The sequence below is a fragment of the Castor canadensis genome, chromosome 14 (genome assembly GCF_047511655.1).
Source record: "Castor canadensis chromosome 14, mCasCan1.hap1v2, whole genome shotgun sequence".
NCBI classification, from domain to species: Eukaryota; Metazoa; Chordata; class Mammalia; order Rodentia; family Castoridae; genus Castor; species Castor canadensis.
In genome coordinates, this window is record NC_133399.1 from 96743576 (window position 1) to 96758873 (window position 15298).

General features: G+C 35.5%; 1 protein-coding gene and 1 long non-coding RNA gene across 22 annotated transcripts in view; one reads left to right on the plus strand and one right to left on the minus strand.

The window, feature by feature from the left end:
• Window positions 1-15298, plus strand: part of Marchf1 (membrane associated ring-CH-type finger 1) — an 814712-nt gene that overhangs the window by 471318 nt on the left and 328096 nt on the right. The gene's annotated exons all lie outside the window — the stretch shown is intronic.
• LOC141416920 (uncharacterized) overlaps window positions 1-15298 on the minus strand; it is a 35090-nt gene that overhangs the window by 15390 nt on the left and 4402 nt on the right. Inside the window, exons 2-6 of one of the 2 annotated variants that reach the window (XR_012441552.1) lie at window positions 10818-10944; window positions 7771-7848; window positions 6081-6136; window positions 5167-5215; window positions 1678-1767 (exon numbers count right to left, since the gene is read on the minus strand). This is a non-coding gene — a long non-coding RNA (uncharacterized lncRNA). The remainder of the gene's footprint in view (window positions 1-1677; window positions 1768-5166; window positions 5216-6080; window positions 6137-7770; window positions 7849-10817; window positions 10945-15298) is intronic. The other variant, XR_012441553.1, reaches the window with a different exon arrangement.

Sequence of the window (15298 nt, forward strand, 5' to 3'; positions counted from 1 at the left end):
GGAATCTCCCTGTATAGCTATCTTTATCTCAACTAGCAAAAATCCTTTGTCCTCCTTTTTGTTTTTATTCATATGTGCATACAGTGTTTGGGTCATTTCTCCCTCCTTCCCCCCACTCCCTCCCTTGCTTACCCCACCTCCTCCCTCTCCCCCCCACCCCCTCACTACCCGGCAGAAACTATTTTGCCCTTTTCTCTAATTTTGTTGTAGAGAGAGTATAAGCAATAATAGGAAGGAACAAGGGTTTTTGCTGGTTGAGATAAGGATAGCTATACAGGGAGTTGACTCGCATTGATTTCCTGTGCATGTGTGTTACCTTCTAAATTAATTCTTCTCGAACTAACCTTTTCAGAAGACAAAGAAAGCCAAACACTTGAGGCAGAGCCACGTTTGCATTGTTTACTCTGAAGTTCCTGAAATGAGTGCTTCAATAGATGGGATAAAGGGGGAATTATGGATGCCTTGGATGTTCCCATAAATTTAGCAAAACTCTGAATATCTGAAATAGGACACAGTGATTGCTCTTGTGGGAAGAGAAATGCCAGTCCTGTTGTAAATCTTTACTGCCCAGGCCTTCACAACCCATTTGTCACTCTATGCTTTTCTATAACAATTTTAACTCTAAAAAAACATCCCCAGGGCTAAAAGCTTATTAAACCTCTGTGTGGAGTAAGTATGCTGCATTGGGTTCTCTAAAGAGTTGTAAAAATAGAGAAGACTGGTCCTACCCCTAGAGGCAGTAAATCTAATGAGAACCACAGGTAAATAAAAAGGCTTATGTGTACAAAACAGATGGCCAAATATTAATAAAGACACCTGCAATCATAAAATAGACTGAATGAAAAGTTTGCTGTCAGTTTAGAAAGCTGTAGTACCTTAAATATGTCAGTCTTCCTCCTACTAGTAGTAACTCCTATGGAAGTCCCCTGTGTACTAGGCAATTTATTTACCTTAATTAATTAAATATTTATCATATGTCATAAAATAGCATAATATCAATTGACACAGAAGAAAGGTGAGATTTTAAGAGACATATTTATAAAGCCAGTTTATCATCAAAGCTGGATTTTAACCTAGGATGTCTCTTTACTACTCTATAATATTTCTACAGTATGTAGCATTCACAATGAATAAATATGAAATACACATACTGTCTTGGCATAAAGTTATGTGGTCAAAAAAAGATAGTAAAGTAGAGTGTAGTTTGTTTTATGGTAAACAGACCAGGAGCTGGCATTACTTAAACATGTTTATTAATGTCATCTTGAATCTATTATTAATATTAAGTGTTAATTTCAAGCCACTACATTGATGTTTATCATGCCACAGGTCCCTTGGTGCACATTTGCAATTTATCTGTCTTTTCTGTTCAAAGTTCTCTAAGAACTACCATGTCTATCTATTCCCTCAGTGTCTGCCTCAGTATGAGCACAGAGCACAGGAAATCCTCCAATAAAAGCAGTGAAACCAAACTGGTGATAAGATATTTAAATGAGACTCTTGAATTCATATTGTCGGCTGCAAAATTGATTTTGGTACCACATAGTAATCCTTTCTTAACTCCCAACAAGCAATAGATGATAATCACGATATCAAAAATCTATTTGCTCAATAGATTTGTATCAGTAGTAATTAGACTAGCTTAAAGAAAGATCTTTAATGCTCTTTGTCACTTACCTTCTTGGATGTATTCTCCAGTAGCCATTTACAGGACAAGTCCCTAGGTACTGTTTTTAGGCAAGAAACTCTACGTGCACATTGCATTTCCTGGAACAATGGTTACAGAAGCTAGGTTGACTGTAAGATCAGATGGGTCAAGGTGAAAACATTGAAAATATTTTTGATAAGCAAATATAATGTTTGGATAGGAATATATTAATGACCGTTTGCTAGTTATCCTCAAATAAGTCTTTAAATTTGATAAAGTAGTAATTATTCATTCATTTATTCATTCAACAAACATATTGAGACAGCAATGTCACAATCATTATTCTCAGCATGGGGTTTTGCAGTGAACAACATATTCTGGTGAGAATATACAGTAATAAAGATTAGCATCAAAAACTTAGAAGTAAAATTTTGATCAAGGCACTTCATACAAATAAAGTAGGAAGGCAAGAAGTATTCCTGGGGAAGGAAACTAGTGAGGGCTCTACAGAAGGTGGCATTTGAGTAAAGCAAAGAACATGAGGACCAGGCTATGGTGATGCTGGAGAGCAGACTTCAAGGCCAAGGAAAATTTTTATAAAGGCTTGACATGGCAACATCACTGGTGTTAAAAAAAAAAAAAAGTCTAACTTGGATTACTGCAAAACTGACCTCATGGCTACTTATTAGAAAGGGAAAAACTGAAAGACTCAGGTATGTCCGTGTGCAGTGGTTGAGACTGGGAGTCTGTGTTTGAATATATTCTGTTTGAATTGTTACTTAACACAACATGAGAGATATCAAGAATCAGTTTAAAATATGAATTTCAGGATCAGAAGAGAGATTCAGGGACAGAGATTTGGAAGTCACCAAGATTTAGATGGCATTTAAAACAATGAGACTGTTGATATCAGTTTAGAATGAAGCTTAACTCAAGAAGAGATTAGAGGACAGAGCCTTGGGCTATTCTTATGTTTAGATTTGAAGTTAAAATAAAATTGATAAAGGGGATGAAAACAGAGGACAAGGAAGTAGGAGGAAAATGAGGAGAGCACTGTGTTCTAAAAGCCAAGTGAAGAATGTGTTTTGAAGATGGGGAAGAATCAATTGCTGATGCAGTGAAAACCGACAGCTTACCATTTCATTTCATTTAACAATGTGAAGTCATGAGTGACGTTGACAAGAGAAATTTTGATTAAATGATAGAAGTAACTGGAGTTGAATAATAAGATGAGAACAGGGGCAATAATTTGAGAAAAGAGAATTTGAACAATTTTTTGAAGAGTAGAGATCAAAGATTTGGACTGACTGCTAGAAGATACTTTATCTTAATACATGGGAAATAAAGCGTATTTGTATACTGCTAGAAAGACTAAGGTCAATAGAAAAACAGTGGTGATGCAAGAGGAAGCAGAAAACTGCTGATCTAGGTAAATGGAAATGGTGGTTTCTATGCTTGTGTGGAGAACTAACAGCTGTCGGCTTACAGAGGAGCAGAGAGGATTTGTCCACAGGAAAATAGATGATATGGACACATATGTAATACTCTGGGCATAGGGAATGGGGGGAATGTTTGTAATTTCTTCTCCAGTCACTTACATTTTCTTAATGCAATAGAAAGCAAGTCATCTGAGAACACCGATGGGGAGGAAGTGGTAAAAACTTGGAGATGTTAATACACAATGGGATTGCTAGGCTCCCTTGAAATAAGTGACTTGAAATAGTTAGCTTAATTTTGTGTTCTTATTCTAGTTTGTTCAAGTTGGAAGGTTCTGACTAGCCACCATGGTGAACTTAACCAGTGTTGGCATTTTTCCAGGTGCAAAGTCATAAGAATGCAGGGAATCTGAGGATGAGTGGAAGAAAATAATTATAAAGGTGGGATATAGAATTTAAGTCATGTAGAAAGAAACTGAACTGAGATTCTAAATTAGGCAAGAAATAGAAAAAAATGGTGGTTTTGGTAATTATATATATATATATATATATATATATATATATATATATATATATATATATATATATATAAAACACTTGGACTGAGAAACTGTCAGAGTCAGATACTTCTGGTAATGAGCTAGAAAGTTATGAAGAATTGAGTTAGATATTTGATCTTAAGATTAAGGTTGCTGGTAATGACAAAGTCTATAGTGTGACAATACAGATTGTTCATGGTTGGGTGAAGAAGATGAGACCAAAGGGTTTAGAAACCATTGTAATGGAAAGGTTATCCACTTGTATACCAAATCACCATTTATTTGAGAGTAATGGAGAGAGCAAGCAATAAGATAAGAGCTCAAATAATCAAGAAATGAAAAGGAATGGAATAGGGGTGAATTGACTGCCGCTGAATTAATATGGTTGGGGTGTTTTAGTGACACAAATTTTAAAACTGGGGAGTTTTATGGAAGAGGGAGGGAAATTATTAGAAACAGTTATGAAAAAATTAACTTCAGGTTTGTTTAAGATAATGGCAGGATCAGAAATAAGTCAGGAAAACTCATATGCCAACTGTCATTCAAACAAATTAGAGGCAGAAAAGAGAGGAGAAAGACCTGTAATACAAATCTAGGTGAGAAGTTAGAGAATTTGGAAAGGAGTGCTATAGAAGAACAGTTGGAGGAAATCCAAGAGAAAACACGATGAAAGGAAGGAATTCTCAGAAGGGAGTGGATATCTTTAGAGTCTCAGAAATCCGCAAAACAATAAGGATGGAATGCCTTATGTTGGTCATTTACAGACCGGAAATTAAATCACAAAGAAACAAAATAAGTCCAAACACAGTAGAACTGGAACTTGAGTTCTGACTTCCAGACTGTACTGTAGAGGTCAGACAAAACAACAAACTCAACTGAATTCTATTGTTTTGATTCTTCTTGGTGTCATTATCTCTATTATTATTGTTATAATTAAATGTATGTAAATAAAGTGTAACTTCAATAGAACAGGAAATTATTTTTATCCTTTTCAGAATAATATATTTAACATAAATTGTGGAGAAGGTAAGATGACACCATCAAAGAATAATATGAAAGAATGATCAGATAGAAATGTTTGCACATTATCTTTCATGATTGGCTTAGAACATCATTTGTATCTCACAAAACAATGACTGAAAATTGTCTATCAGTGCTGCAAAGTACCAGAGTCCCTTTTGTTGAGAATTTTTATTTCCTATTTCTACTTGTGTCTGTGTACCTTGTTGAGTGATAGGGTCATGACTGAGCAGTAATGGTAAAGTGGAGAGTCATGGGTAAGTCCCGAGGGTGGCAAGGGACATTGTTCATGCATTACCCATGTGTAAGTGATAGCTCTGCACTCACTTAGCATACACATGGCAATGTAAGCAATTAAAGCATCTACTTATAAATCAGTAAACTCAACAGACAAAGACAAATGTTAGCTGACCCAACCTTCCATAGGAAATCTGATGAAAATAGCATTACTTTCACAGCATGTCAAACTTGGTTAAGTTTGTGGGACAGAAGCCTAAGAGAGAGATTCCCCCAAATACATTACCTGTCCTTTCTGCCTCCATCTGCCCTAGGCACCTCAGACTTTGGAAGAGCTGTGAATAACCACACAAAAAATAAATGCAGAGAAATGTTTCGCTTTACATCTGGTTCAGGTGACAGAGTTCTGTGCTGAGGTTCAGCTAGTTGCCTTTCCAGAGCAAAATATGGAGCTTATCAGCTGCCAGGCATCAACATTTGAGCTAGTTCACCAAGCTCTCAGGAAGTGTAGCTATCTCAGGAAAGCAGCTAAAATGATTTATTCCTGTTCAGAGGAGGGCTTAATTGGCACTTCAAAAGAGCAAAAGAAGTGGGAACAATAATGAAGCCAAACAATTCCAAGTTGTCCTAATTGCATAAGTAGACATTTTAATCATTTAACCTGCTACAAACTTCAGTGCTGCGAACTTTCTAGCTATTGTAAATGTGTTGCTGTGCACACATACATTATGTGTTGGTGTTTATTTCATTGTGATATGTAGGTAGAAATGCATGTATATGTGCATATATATACATATATATATATTTCTAGTCTTTCAGCAAGATGATTTTACAGGGACTTGTATATTATAACTGTGTTATCCTCATTCTCATAGAGACTGGCAATGAGGCTTAACTCTCTTCATTAATAGATCATTCATTTATTGATTATATGTATACTTATTGCAATCTATACTTCTTTGCATTAAGCTTGTTGGGGAGGTAGCAATGATTATGGCTCTATATCTATCTGAATATTTAGTCAAATAAATAAACAACTATACCATAAAGTGTTAAATGCTGTAAAAGGAATTCTGTGTTATTATAGAGTAAAACTGCCAAACCAATCTAGCCTTGGAGGAAGGTTTCCTCTGACAGCGGAGTCCTGAAGGATGACAGATGTCAGCCCAATGTCCATATAGAAATAATGTTACTTTGTACCTGAGTCTTCAACAGCCTTTGTGATTCTGAATCATTATTTCATGCTGCTTCATTTTCTGTGATTACACAAAAAAAAAGATGAGTAAGAAAAATTAATTGTGGTGTCATAAGCTAGCATTAACCCAATTTTTTGAGGAATATCATTAGTGTTTGCAACAGCAGTTCTTTGATAGTGCTGGTTCCTGTCTGTCTGATATAAATGGTGGTTCTATGGCCCAGTCTTAAATGCTTTAATTAGTCTTCAGTGAATGTTTAGGGACACTATGAAATACCCCTTCATTTGACTTAAAAGAAAAATCATTACTATTGTTTCATATTCTTACTCAAAAGACACTTATTAAACTTCATCTGTTTGTCAAAGTCTTAACAAAGTTCCTTAATGTTTCCTCACATTAAGTTTTAGAAATAGCAATAAACCATCCAAATAAAATGGAGAAAATATTCAAATTTTTGATAATTATTTACCCAGGCCCATTTTTCATGTGTATGCTTGATGTGTTGAAAAACAATGACTCATGGTGTCTTGCTTTTTGTGCATTGACTCCTTTTGTTCTAAACTATCTTTGCAAGTATATCTGCATAACATACAACCTTGTAAAATGAAGGTGCAGAGGGAGGGTTGGTTGCCATCGAAATAATAAAGAAAATGCAGCCTGTAGAGTTAAGGTCAAGGATGCTCGCTGACCTTTGTAAAAGATCTGGTTTCTTTAAGTCAGGGTTTCCTTTTCTGTAAAGATACCCACTGTGTATGAAGACATCACATGGCCCTCTTTGCATTATCTTGTGAAATATGAATTCAGGGAACTGGCACAAATGCCGATCCTCTGGCTATCGCTGCTTCCACGAATAATAAATCCACTTGCCTTTAAGCACAGGCTTTATGTCTTATGTTTGCTTTCATGAAACTTTGACAGTTTCTTACAAGTGGTCAAATAGTTCTTGACATAACGTTCTTTGAAATGAATTTTATTTTATCATCATCTTACAGCAAAAAACCTGCACAAATTAATAAACATAAATATAAACCTACCTAACAGAATTATATTTTCCTTGTACCTGTGTTGCTTATGACAGAATGTTAATTCCATGATGACAACTGTAGAAGCTTATGCCTCTCCAACTCAAGCAGCAAGTTTCCTAGGAGGTGATTTTTCACCTAAGTCATACAGAGCCAGAGCAGGCTACCTGGTGAGATTGTGACAAACTTGAAGGATGTCCTTCTTTTTCAAACACAGCAGTTCCGTGCTTAGATGTTCAAAATGTTATACTCCTGCCTAAAGTTTTAGGCACTAAATAAGTGACTTAAGATGTCTATGCATGAATAAAACAATGCATAGATAAAGTGTTTAAAGCACTGTACTAGGTTGTGCATTCAAAGTGTTTCCAGACTAATATTGGAACTGGTTAGGAAGTGTTTATGCTTTATTTTCCCTCTCCTTTGACTTAGTATGTAAACCTTCTTGAATAGAGTAAGCCATTTTGACAGTTTAATTTTTTAATTTCCTGCATAGTTAAAATTAATTTATCCTAATGTTGCTATGGTTTGAATGTTCCCATTTAAGCCATAGAAAATTTAATTCCCTTTGTGATATATTAAGAGGCGGGTATGAATGGGACCGTTAAGAGGTTACTGGGCTCATGGGTTATGGTGGGAGCAGCTTTGTTATGAAGTGAACGCTTTCGAGCTTACTTGTTCTGGCTACATCCTGACCCAGCAGAAGGCCCTCCTGAGGTGTCAGGCAGACACCAGTGCCACACTCATGAACTTCTGCAATCATGAATTACATAAAATTATTCTTTATAAATTATCCAGCCTGTGACACTCAACCATAGCAACCCAAAATAGACTGACACAAATGTCAATGAGCTGATGCTTTTGTTTTGTTCTTTGTTTTGTGCTTTAAGATCTGTGGAGTCTCTTTAGTACCTCATTAAAAAGGGACAAGTGTGGTATCATTTGGTGTTTGTGGAATACAAAGCAGGATGAAATCTTGTACTAAAATTATTGCTAATAAAAGACCCACTATGTATGTTACTAATCACCTGCAGGAGGATGAATATCAAGAAATATGTAGTAGAAGAGGAAAAGGAAAATCCAGTTTGATTTGTTGTTGCCGTTGTGATTTCTGCAATAACCTGCTTTAACTTTATTTGCATCAGTCTTTGAATGACAAAAGCAATCAATGTTCTGCTGCTTCATAGCAGTGTACAAATCCTCGGGGAATGCACCCGTTTGATATGTGCAATGATGACAGTTCTTACAGTTTTTTGTTTTCTTTCATTTTTGTGAGCTGAGAGAGTTCATAAATTTCTGTAGGTAAAAGTGCTCCTCTGTGAAACATATTTTGGAAAAAAATCCTGTGGATTTATAGCCACTGGAAATTTATGTTAACCTTTAAAAAGGAGAAAACAGAACACAAAGCAATTGGCAAATAATTTAATTGAGAATCTCAGTTTTGTGTTCTCTAGTTAACACCTTTTATTTTAGATTTTCTTCTTACAAAGTCACATATTAAAAGTATTCCCCATCTGAGCTAGTGAAGTCATTTATCTCTGTAGGACCTAAGTAAGAAATCAGAAAGACAATTACTCACCTTCTCAGAGGGAAAATTTAATTACTGTTTATATTCTGCCAAGATAATAGCATGGAAATAATTATTACTAAAACATATATAATAGAGCTCTCAATATTTGTGGTCTGACAAGAGTTTAGTGACCTTTTCTTCTTCACATGGTGTCTCCTGGATTTTGAAGCTTGTTTTTGCCTCTGGTGTTTGAATTACAGGTTAATTATATTAAGTAGTATGAAGTGAGAAAAGTAAAATAAATATAAATAGTAGTGCTATACCTCAAACTCAACTGACACAATTCTGTGAATATTTATGCATTATAGGTTCAGGTTTGAGAGCTACTAAAATTTTTACGAGAAAAGTTGGCTTGTATCACTTTAACAGGATTTTGAAAATCTACATATCAGAAATTAAAAAACTCATAGTAATTATAAACACCAAACAAATTAGATCACATGAAGTAGGCCCAATAATTGCAATAAAATTGAAAAACTAAATAATAACTAAGAAACAAAAATTTAAATAAGAATGTGTATCTTTCCATTCAGGAAAATAGAAAATTCTTCTAGTAAAAGATCAAGAATGGATTCTATGGGTGATGGAGTTGCTGGTAAGACAAACAGAATAGGAAGGCAAATCAGACAGATCAGACACTAGGATCTGAGGCTATATCCTAGCCTCAGAGGCTAAATCCTAGCCTCTGATATAGAGGCTATAGTCCATTCTAGGTCAGAGGAGACAGGGATTAGGGACACCTGGTGAATTCTAGAAACTGTATTCTGTCCATGAGGAGATTAGGTATGGAAGGGACACTGCTGGCAGTCTGGGACACTTTTCAAGGTAGAGAAGGAGGAACAATAATCCTTGGCTTCTCCTTTTTTCCCACACTCCAATCCCCTGCCAATGATCCCTATGTAAACCCCACAAGGAAACAACACTGGAGCCTGAAGATCACAGACTGTAAGGCTCACCCCTCTTGGTACCAAGAGGAAAGAGCCAAGAGTGGAGAAGAGATCTGAGCGTGAACAGGTCCAGGTATTTGGCAACCCAGCTCACAAAGTATATCATTATAGCTTATTTCTTAAAAAATACATTATACCTTATTTCCTCTCTTACATCAATCTAAAAAAGTTGATTACAAAGAAGTTGAGAGTAAAATGGTGGCTACAATGGGCTGGAGAGAGCAGGGGGAAGGAGGGAAAAGGAGAGGTTGAACAATGGGTGTTAAGTTATGTTAGCTATGAGCAAGAATTTCTGGTGTGCTATAACACTAGGATTCTTAAAGATAATGATAATGTATTGCATTTCAAAAAAACAAGAAGTAAGAATTCTTAATATTTTTGCCATAAGGAAATGGTAAGTGGTTAAGGAGATAAATATGTTTACATTCATTTAAAAATTATACTATACATGTAAGGATTCAACCATCATATAGCACCCCATAGATATGTACAGTTTTGAGGGATTTTTAAACAAATATTTTTCATTTTTATTTGTTTCTCTTTATTTTTATTTTTGTTGTACTGTGAGTACATTGTGACATTTACAAAAGATCTTACAATATATCATAGTTGAATTTACCCCCTCCATCATTCTCCTTTATCCTCCCTCCCCCCATTCCTGGAATAATTTCTTCTTTTATGAAATCTTCTTTATTTCAGCTTCGTGTTTTATGAATCAACTGAAAACAAATAATTTAATTTAAATTTAAAAATTCCACCAATCAATTAAAGAATCCAATGGAAAAGCAATTTGCATCCATTGAAAATATCTGTCAGTGAAGTCTTCTGTATTTCTAAACGTTCTGGGGCATCCCCTTTGTCTTTTTGTGCTAATTATAACTTGGCAGTCACCTGCAACATTGGTTTCCGTGCAGTTACTATTCCAAATCATCTGTTTTCATTGTCACAGTACTGCAACCACTGGGCCCAGAATTGAAGTAGGCAGATTCCTTATCCCTTATCGTCAGTTTCAGATCACTGTATCCCCAGCTTCCCTGAGAAGCCCTGGAACCATGCACACGATGCAGAGAAAAGATCTCGTCCTAAAGCTATTCTTCTTCATCTCTTGCAGATATCTACTCTGCCCTCTTGGGCAACATTGCCCTTTCCTGTCTTCCAGGCACTGATTCATCTCGGTAGCTCTTACTGCCATCTGACATACTTACGTTGACTTGCTTATCTGTTTCCCAATAGAATGGGAGTGTCTCGATGTTGGGCACCATCTCCTGCAATCTCTGCTGCATTCTTATTGTCAGAAGCATGTCCAGAACACTGTAGTTACCTAGCACATGTCTGTTGAATTAAGAAAGGAATAAATCTGGATATACTTTAAAATGCATATAATGTGAGCTCACATTTCAATAGTGCTTAGTGTTTTCCAGGCTTAGTTCTAAGGGCTTTACACATATTAAACCATTTCATTTTCCTAGTAAAAAGAATTGGGCACCATTTTCTGTCATTTGATAGGTGAAGAAACTGAGATACAGACATATCAAGTACTTTGCCCAAAATCACAGTTAATGGAGGGCAAGAGCCAGTGTTTTATTCCAGTCTGTCTGTCCCTAAAGCCTGGGCTCTTATTTCTTGCATTTTGTTTCCTATTTAAAAAACAACCAAACAAAAAGAATAAAATGTCAGTGTGAGAGGAAGAGGTAATTTTAAAATTTCTAGACAGTTTATGTATTTTGTGATATAAACTCAGAGAATGCATGACATGTATTAACTATAGTAAAAAACCTATGAACTGCAGCATACATTTTTACATTTAGAATCTAACAAAGATAGTAACTGTATTTATAATTGCGAAGTGGTTTTTGATTTCCACTTAGTGATTTGGCAAAAGCAATTTATCAAGAAGATTGGTTGTAGAATATATGCGGATGTGGAGAAAGAGGGTGATACAATGGTGAGAACCACCAGATCACAGATGTATGGCTTGTGGATTGTAAAACATTAAAAAAAGAAAACAGGATTAGGACATGATTCTTACTGGGAACCTGAGGGATGAGTATACCAGTTACTCACGAGATGCATGTGCAATCGTGAGACTTAGATCTGAGAAAATTAATCAGAATCACCTTTCTCAAACTTAATTACCTTTACTTCTTTTCTTCTACCATGTAACATATGTATGGAATGTGTTGGTCTATACCACATTCCATAAATATAGACTAGAGAAAAGACTATAATACAGTCCCTGCGCTAACTCTATGTATAATTTGGTAAAAATATTTTAAAGATTAACAGATTACATGGCACAGTTATTAAGAATGAGATCTCTGTAGTTCTACTGACTGAGTTCAAGTTGTTCTGCCTAGAACACTCATCCTATGCTAGCAAGAAAAAGATGCTAATTTTTCTGTACTTCAGTATCTTCATCCCTAAAATAGGAAAGAAGAGAATTATCTAATTTGGAGGATTGTTGAAGGATTAAATGGTTTGATATTTAAAAAGAACTTAAAACAGTACCTGGTATAGAGTAAGGATTCTACAAAGATTGTTTTTTTATGTATATGTATATCTATCTATCTATCATCTATCCATCTATACTTGTTATATGAGTTACACATATGTAGTATATATGACTTACTGCTGTAGTACCAGGGACAAGAAATTTCACTTTAGATCTCTATTTTCTTCTTTTTATATGTCATTCTCTGCCTCCTCATTTAACTCTAGTTAGTGAAATTTCAGCTCAGGTATCTACCCACAGCTCAAATAACACTTAATACAATTCCACAGTAATGGATATAACTTAATTTATCTAGATACATGCTTCCAACTTACAGGGAGCATACTGAGCTCATTTGCATCCTTAGCTTCTAGCAGAGCACCCAGTACCAAAAATTAAACAGCAACAACCAACTACATGCGTAATTGGCCCATTTCTCAAGAGTAGACTCCATTTAATAGGACTTGTCTAGACAAAGGGAAGTCGAACCATGATTTAAGTGACCAGAAATAACAGAGATCTTATTGCATGTGTTCTGGGAATTTTGAAGTCAATCATCTCTGTGTGAAGTGAACCCAAGATCACCTGTGATCTTCCCAGGTCACACACATCTTGGAACTAGACACTTGGGGACTCTCATTAAACATCATTAGAGAACAAGAAGAATGGAGAGGCTAGTGATGATATTATTGTATGACCTTTCAGAAGCAAGAGATGCTTGGGACACTGCATTTTAAAGAATTATTTAGAAAATGCCTGATTTTATGGCAATAAAATGTAGTATAGTTTAATATAAGCTTATATGTAGATGACATTAGATATATATTTATTTTATAATTATCAGAAAGTTTACCTAATATGAGATTCCCTTCTCCTTTCTTTCTAGAAATAATTTAAACAGGTCAAAGGGGATCAATTACCTCTGGAAGGGTCTTTTTAGGAGATTGCATAAGACAAGCCATTCTACAAAGTTATGGTTCCCTGGGTTACTAAGTGACCTGGGCACATGTGACAGTCAACCATGAATCTGTTTGCTCAGAAATCATTTTGAGAGATTGTTTATAAAGCTTTGAAAATCAGGGATTTCTTTATCATGGTATTTATGCGGAGCTATTTCCTTCTTTCACTATTGTAATTGCTAAAGGAGACCGTCAGAAATCACAGTATGTGTGGCTCAAAAGACACCCTTGTATGTTTGTCTACTAAAAAAAAAATCTATGAATAATATTTTTCTGTTTAATGATAGATTTATTAAACATTTCTGGATTTATTTATAGGCTGGGACAAGCAAAGGGTTTAATATGGTGCTATGTTGCTGAATGTTTGCCATCAGGAGTCTGTGATAGGGCTGTTAGATTTAACACATAAAACAAAAACGTCCAGGAAAGATAGTTAAATTTGACTTTGAGACAGACAATAATTGATTTTATTATAAATCCCATGCAGTGTTTAGACATAACTAAACTAAAATATTCATCATTCACTTGAATTTCAAATTCAACTAGGTATCTTATATATAAACAGGCAATTCTATGTGTAAGCCTCAGGGAAAATATATTGCAATTACAATATCTTTCTAAAAATCTCTAGAATTGGCACATAGTACAACACACAGCACAGTATCGGATCATTTTTTTGTGGCAAATCTTAAGACTCCTTAACTAAGATGAATTTTCTAGTGGAAACATTGAGCAAGTTAAGAGACATCATTCTGAGCGAAGTTAGCCAGGCTCAGAAGACCAAAAATCATATGTTCTCCCTCATATGTGGACTTTAGATCTAGGACAAATGCAGCAATGTGGTTGGACTTGGGTCGCATGACAAGGGGAGAGCACATACGGGAGGTATGGGGATAGGTAGAAAACCCAAAACATGAAAGCGTTTGATGTCCCCACTCCAGAGGAACTAATACAGAAACCTTAAATTGACAGAGGTCAACACGAGAAGGGGATCAGGAACCAGTGTAAAGATCAGCTAGAGATGAACCAACTTGGTTGTAACACATTTGTACATGAAAGCAATTCTAGGAATCTTTCTGTATAGCTATCCTTAACTCAACTAGCGAAAACACTGTCTTCCTTATGCTTATGCCTTCTCTTCCACAAAATTAGAGATAAGAGAAGAACAGGTTCTGCTTGGAAGCGAGGCGGGGAGGAAGGGACAGGGCGAGTGAGGGCGGCAGGGAGGAGAAATGAACCAAACAATGTATGCACATGTGAATAAATGAATAATAAATAAATAAATAAATAAATAAAAGTTAAAAAAAAACAAGAAAAACTTAAAAAAAGAAAGAAAGTAGTTAAGAACCCTTAATGGTTGACTGGTGATGAGCCTTTGTTTCTCCACTTGCAAAGGTGTGTCTGTGGGGGGATATCATTCTATGTAATTTTTAGCTTTTGAATAAGAATCAACAATAATTGTTTATTAACTTATCTATATTTATATGAATTGGAAGTATTTAATAATTGCTTATTAACTTATTTATCTATATTTATATGAATTGGAAGTATTGTTTACACAGAAGATAGAGGAATAGAATATTAACGTGCTTCACTTTTCATATCTCAGCTCAAAAACAAGACATAACATTTAAAAATATTGAATGAAATGCTCAATATGACTTTCCTAATTCTGAGTTCACATTACCTGTGGTATGGCAATCAGGCAGCATTCCAGCTAGCCTTATTTCCAAAGCATCTTGAATATGATTTAGTTTTGACTGTTAAATTTGGAATACTCTGAAATCCTATAAAATCAGTCCTACCCATTTTCAAATATAAATACCAGTGTTCTTTTCAGCAGTGATTAGTTAGAATGTGTCACTAGTGTATCCAGAAAAACAGGAAAATTAGTTATTTGGAGGAAAGAAGTAGATGTGACCCACCAGATTTCAATAGGCATCAAATTCACATGTAGGAGCAACAGATAAGGAAGAAAAGTAGCCCAGTTTCACTTCTTTGCTTTTATCTCTAGGCATGTTGGTTTATGTGAATGATAGAAGGTTGAGCACATCTCCTGTCTCCTCCTGTTATCCTTATCTTCTAATCATTAGACCTCTGATTTTATCTCCAATGGTGGGAAGCTGTGTTGGTAGTAGCAAATGTCAGCAAGGGGGCAACCCCCATGTTTCTAGAACAGACAGAAGTAAGCACTATACAAAGCAGAAGTGCATGCAACCCGTTTCTTGTGCAGCTG